The sequence below is a fragment of the Nannospalax galili genome, unplaced genomic scaffold (assembly GCF_000622305.1).
Source record: "Nannospalax galili isolate Female #2095 unplaced genomic scaffold, S.galili_v1.0 scaffold720, whole genome shotgun sequence".
Classification (NCBI taxonomy): domain Eukaryota; kingdom Metazoa; phylum Chordata; class Mammalia; order Rodentia; family Spalacidae; genus Nannospalax; species Nannospalax galili.
The window spans coordinates 659,384-666,212 of NW_008346927.1; the positions used below are offsets into that span (position 1 = coordinate 659,384).

The following is a 6,829-nucleotide window of genomic DNA, read 5'->3' on the forward strand; positions in this document are numbered from 1 at the left end:
TTCTACTAAACTACTAAATCTAAAAGAAATGGACAAATTTCTACATATGTATGGCTTATCAAAATTAAGTCAAAATGACATAAATAGCTTAAACAAACCCATAAGAACTAACTAGATAGATGCAATAATCAAAAATCTCCTGACTAAAAAGAGCCCAGGACCAGATGGATACAGAACAAAATTTTATCAAACCTTCAAAAGAGAACTAATACCAATACTCCTCAAGTTACTCTGTAAAATAGAAATTGAACACTCCCAAATTCTTCTATGAAGCCAGTATTACTCTAATGCTCAAACCAGACAAAGACCCAACAAAAAAGAAAATTATAGAGGAATCACTCTGGTGAACATAGGCACAAAAATTCTCAATAAAATGCTCACAAACTGAATGCAAGAATACATCAAAAAGATTATCTACCATGATCAAGTTGGCTTCATCCCAGAGATACAGGGATGGTTCAACATACATAAATCAATAAATGTAATCCATCACATCAACAGACTCAAGGACAGAAACCACATGACCATCTCATTAGATGCACAAAAGTCCTTTGATAAAATTCAGTATCCATTCATGATAAACTTCATGGAAATCTAGGGATACAGGGGACATATCTCAACATAGTAAATGCAATATACCATAAGCCCACAAGCCAACATCATAGTTAATGGAGAAAACATTCCTATTAAAATCAGGAACAAGACAAGGATGTCCACTCTCTCCATTCCTATTCAGGATAGTACTTGAAATCTTAGCTAGAGTAAGAAGACAAAGGAGATAAACGGATACAAACTGGAAAAGAAGAAGTCAAGGTATCCTTATTTGCAGATGATATGAGTCTACACATAAAAGGCAGAAAAGATTCCACCAAAAAATAAAAATCTCCTAGAGCTGATAAGTGCATTCAGATAGATTCAGTAGCATAGCAAGACATAAAATTAACACCTCCAAATCAGTAGCCTTCCTATATCAACAACAAACATATCAAGAAAGAAATCTAGGAAACAATCACATTCATAGTAGCCTCAAAAAAACATAAAATATCTTGGAATATATCTAACCAAGGAAGTGAAGGACTTGTATAATAAAAACAAGCAATCTACACATTCAATACAATACACATTAAAATTCCAACACAATTCTTCACAGAAATTGAAAAAATAATCTTAAATTTCATTTGGAAACACAAAAAGCCTTGAACAAAAAAATGAACTGAACAATAATCCTGAACAATAAAGGAACTGCTGGAAGCATTACCATCCCTGATCTCAAATTATACTACAGAGCTACAGTAACAAAACAGCATTGTACTAACATAAAAACAGAAACATTGATCAGCAGAATAGAACTGAGGACCCAGATTTAAGTCCACATATTTACAGTCACCTGGTTTTTGACAAAGGAGCCACAAATCCATATTGGAGAAAAGATGGCATGGTTCAACAAATGGTGCTGGTCAAACAGGATAGCGGCATGCACAGTAAGGAAAGTGATCCCTATCTCTCACCACGCACAAAAGTCAACTCAAAATGAATCAAGGACCTTCCTTAACATAAGACCCAATACTCTGAATTAGAGGAAAAAGTAGGGACTACATTGTAACTTATAGGCACAGGAAAGGACTTTCTGAACAAGACTCCTGTAGCGTAAGCATTAAGTCCAACAACTGACAAATGAAACCTCATGAAACTAAAAAGCTTCTGTACAGCAAGTAATACTATCATTTGAGTGAAGAGGCAACCTATTGAATGGGAAAAAATCTTCAGTAGCTATACCTCTGGCAGAAGATTAGCATCTAGACTACAAAGAACTCAAAAATTAAACATAAAAAACAACCCAATTAAAAATTGGGGAAAAGAGTTGAACAGGGGATTCTCTAAAGATGAAACACAAATGGACTGAGAAATACTTATAAAAATGTTCCACATCTTTAGTCATCAGGGAAATGCAAATTAAAACCACTTTGATATTTATCTTGTCCTACTCAGAATGGCTATGATCCAAAAACCAAACAAACAAAAATGACAGATGCTGGTCAGGAGGTGGAGAAAGGGGAACTCCTGTCCACTGCTGGTGGGAGTACAAGCTGGTACTGCCACTATGGAAATCAGTGTATAGATTCTTCAAGAAGCTAGATCATCTACCATATGATCCAGCCATATCACTCTTGGGCATATACCCAAAAGACTCTATACATTGCTGTAGAAGTTGCTTTTCATCCATGTGCATTGCTACCCTTTTTGGAATAGCCAGAAACTGAAAACAATCTAGATGTGCATCAACTGATGAATGGATAATGAAGGTGTGATACATACACACATGGAATATTATTCAGCTCTTAAAAATGAAATTATAAAATTCACAGGTAAAGGGATGGATCTGGAAATAATCATCCTGAGTGAGGTAACCCAGACCCAGAAAGACAAATATCACATGTTCTCTTTCATCATTGGGTGCTAGTTTTCAAATCTTAGATGTGCATGTTTCAATTTAAAACTCCAGAGAACCTCAGGAAACTAGTAAATGACCATGGCATGGGGAATGCTTCCTGGGAGAGGTGGTAGAATGCAGTGATAAAAAGGGAGAAAGGGGAATAATAAAGTAAGAAGGGTTGCATAGGGTTAGGAGTGGAAGGACAGGGCAGAGGAGGGACTATGGGGAGGGATAAGTAACACTAAAGACCTTTAGAAATGGAAACCTACCACTACAGAAGCTTCCTAAAGTATGTATCTATGCATTGTAAAAAGAGATGAAAGGGAGTTAATTACCTTATAACAGGATGACATTACCCTTACTAGATACCATAGGCTATCAACGTAAAAGCCCAATGCCAGGAATGGACTTCCTCTTTTGAAACTGTTGACCAGGAATATTATAGACCCTCAAACAATACTGGCCAGTGTCCATGCTCTTGGATACCCACCAGAACTTCACAGTAAGACCCTATTGTTGAAGATACTACATACATGAACTGTAGAACAGACAAGAAAAAAATCAACCTGGTGCTGACTTCAAAGCCTCATCTCTACTGGCTAACTTTCATTGTGCTGCAAGGTGCTATGCAAGCTTTCTAAAGAGAAAATTAATCATCAACCTTACCTGGTTGTGAATTCTGTGAACTTCAACCACTGGCCTGACAAGATATGCCCATCAGTAAAGTAATGGCACAAATATTATGGGAGTAACCATCTACTTTCTAATTGTATGTAAGGTCCTCTTCCTAGGATGGAGCCCATACCTGACATTGATATCAGGCTTAGGAACCTGAAACTAGAGAAGTCACAGCACACAGGGGAGAGCCTCATACTAGTTTTCTGATAAATAGATATAATATTAAACTGACTCCTAATGACTTATTGTTATACCCATAGATTAATGCATCTCTCAACTCTCAGTAGAGAGGTTTCTTTATGCAGCAGATGCTGATTACCACAACTGGCCAAAGTACAGAGAGTAAGAGGCTCCAGAGTGTTTATCCCTTAATAGGACACCTATGTCACACTTTTGCCTCCCAAGGCTCATTGTGGACAAGGGGGTAGAAAGTTGTAAAAGCAGAGGTGGTAGATGACCACAAAGAAACAGTTTTCCAGACAGCTGGTCACTTACTCACATAAACTCACAGCAACAGTGACAGCATGCACAAGTCCCATGCAAGCTCAACCCAGACAAAGACCCAGCATAGATGTGTGGAACTGAGTAAGAAACTGCAACCCTACCTGAGGTACTATTGGCAACCCATGGCTGCTGGGAGGGAGACAGAAAGTCTCTTCCAAGTATGTGACTCTTGGTAGGTTAACCAGGCTCCAGTGGATGGACTTATACTTATGGACATTCCGGGACACAAATTAGATGAGAGTGAGAGCGAGAACAAGAGCAAGAGTGTAAGAGAGAGTGAGCAAGACAGAGAAAGAGGGGATATTAAATTGGGTGGTGGGTGGTAGTGAGAGGATGTGTGAGTAAGGGAGAGGACTTAAATACAATCAAAATATATTGTATGAAAATTGCTAAAACAGGAAAACGCTACACTGGTCTATTAAAAAAAGTTGGATGTCAGTAAATACAAACTCGTTTTGACTGTATTATAAAGAATCAGAGTCAGCTGAGAGTATCATAAAGCATTCCCCTGAGCAAATGTGCAGTGAGTTATGCTGGGGGAAAAGGAAGCCCCGATGAAGCGTGCCCCAATACTAGTGTTGTAGACTCATCAAAAAGCCTCTGTTGTCATGGGATGCAGTGATCCACAATGCAGATGAGCTCAAAGACCTGGAGACTCTCTCACACTGAAAAATAGGCCACAGTTTCCTTCTGACTCACTGACTCTGACTGGAATATTTTCTACACTGAAGATTTTAGTCTTGAGTAAAACAGGAATAACATAGGATGAGGTGTTCCACTGTGCCCCTGAGTGGCCAGTCCTTGAGGAACTTTATCTCAAGCCTAACTGTATTTTCATTTTGGAAAGGTCATCTGATGCTATGTAGGCAGTTAGGGTACTAGACCTTCCTTCTAACCCATTATTTGCTGAAAACAAGTTGTGCCTCATAGTGTCTCTGCCCAGATTAGCACAGCTAACTCTTTTTTACATTGGACTTTCTTCTCTACATTTCCCAGATGTTAGAATTGGATACAGTACATTAATGTTCCTGTCCTCGGAGTACCTCACAGTAAATGACAAAGACTATCAGAAGGATCATTTGTCACCATGCTAGAAGAGTTACAGAGCCTGAAAGCTCTGTCTTGCACCATAAACCCTCTGACTGAAGGAGACAAAGCATCAGAGATAACTTGGCAGATCATCAACTCCAGAACTGGTCAGCTGAAGACCACGGATAGGTGTCAGATTCTCCCAGAGGAAAGGAACGGAGCAGAGCTCAGTTGCACCAAAAAGCCTTTGGGAATGAGCAGAACCAGGCCAGTGGACATCAGGATCCAGACAAAACCAGGCCAAATGCAGTTTCTCGAGCCCATTCTGGGCAACAGCTTTTCTGTCACAAACATGGTACACCCAAAGATGAAGAACTCAAAGTACAGCAGCCACTTACACTCAAGAGTCAGCTACTAACACTGAGGATAAACACACAAACCAACTTGAACAGAAAGTACTCATGAAGCAGCTGCTGATTCTATAACAGTTCAAAAGCTGGAGGAACTGCTGTCACATCCTCTCAAAGTTCCTGTGTCAGAACACCTGTTGCCCTATGAACTCCTGAGGATGCCTGGCAGAGAAATTGAAGTAGAAAAATCAATCGAAGTCATTATAGTTTTATTCTGTGGAAAATTTTAAAATTGTCTACTAGTGTGATGGTAACAGTCCAACTGATAAAGTTTAGCACTAGACTGATTAACATGACTGTGGGTTACCAGAAACAAATGATTTACTGAAACGGTTCTAACATTTGAGGCTTTACAACTTGTCTTAACAAAGGATATATGTTTTGTTGGGAAGAGACCATTTCTAGCTTGCATAGTAATAACATTAATAAAGGCTTTGACCACCCTGTTTCCCTCCCCCGCAAAAAGATACAGTGTCCCACTTCTGAACCGATGGTATCTATCTAATGGGTTTGGGCCTACTCGTGCTCAGCATCTGGGCTTCTATTGAAATTATAATAAGGCCATCCATTCACTATTCTGTTGTCATTGTTCTCATGGAATTGGAAAGACTGACTCCTAAGTAGACGAGGTAGAGGCAGGCCTTCGGGGGCAGCACTTTGAGGATGTCCCTGGACTAGATCTTCATGTATACAGCCAAGCACAAGGAGCAAGGGTGTAGTTTGCAAAGGTTACAGACCTTGAACCATGAGAATGGGAGAGCTGGCAGGTTTCTCGGTGCACTGAACAACCTTTCACATTAATAGTTTTTCCTGGAGGAATCTGGTTTTGAAAGAAGCTGCCCCTGATCTCTGGCTTTTAATTTTCAGTATTGGTCAAAGCATTTAGCTCTGACTCACTGATCATACTGGACATTAAAAAATGTTGACCCAGTAACAAAGACAAATGACCTGTTCTATTCATTGGCCATAAAGAGTGTCCAAATTTAATAGTCTTGCTGAAACTACTTTAAAGCAGCATTTTATAGTTCCCCTGTGTGAACATAATGGCATGGTCCCTGTTCCCATTAACCATTTTCTCATGTCTCACAGATACAGCCTGGGAGTTAGTGATTTATATGAGGGACTTTCATTTTAAAGTACATGTTTCTTTTAAGTTTTCCTCAGAGTATTTCAAATTGTAATCAGTTAAGCACATTCATTTAGAATATATTTGTTACTGAGTGAATTCAACTGTGCCTTACTACAAATAAAGTTTAGATCTCTTCTTAAGCCAGGCATCCTTATGGAGAAGGGAAAGTCTATAAATGTGCTGGTGTTACAGCAAATTTGAAGCAATAAAAACAAGCTTTACTCATGTTTTGAGAATTCCTCTGGAGACAAAAACAATGTCTACCCCATCCTTATAAGGTCCCAGTGACAAACCAAAGTATGATTCCACCACAGTTAACCCTGAGGAACCAATGAGTTTATCAGGCTTGCTTACTGAGCATGAGTGAGAGGTTGCTTACAGGAGCATGGGGGACCCCAAAGTTGCTGCACAAGAAGGTCTTTGCTCAACATGGGTGATGACTTCCCCATGGGCACAGAGATAGAGCTCCCCCTTCAGTTAACCTTCCTTAGCATTTATGCTCTAGCACCTCATGAGACCCCCTAGGCCATGTGCAATTAGGGAAAAATTGTATACAAATACCTGAGGTGCTAGAGACAGCAACTGGAATATCAGCTGCTCAGTCCAGTGGCCTCCCTATTCTGTCTTTCTATGAGGGAGTGTCAC

At 39.5% G+C, this 6,829-nt stretch overlaps 1 pseudogene; it reads left to right on the forward strand.

Moving 5' to 3' along the window:
* The first annotated feature begins 3,995 nt into the window (after positions 1 to 3,995).
* On the forward strand, positions 3,996 to 5,285 carry LOC103742330 (annotated as a pseudogene).
* The last annotated feature ends 1,544 nt before the right edge of the window (positions 5,286 to 6,829 follow it).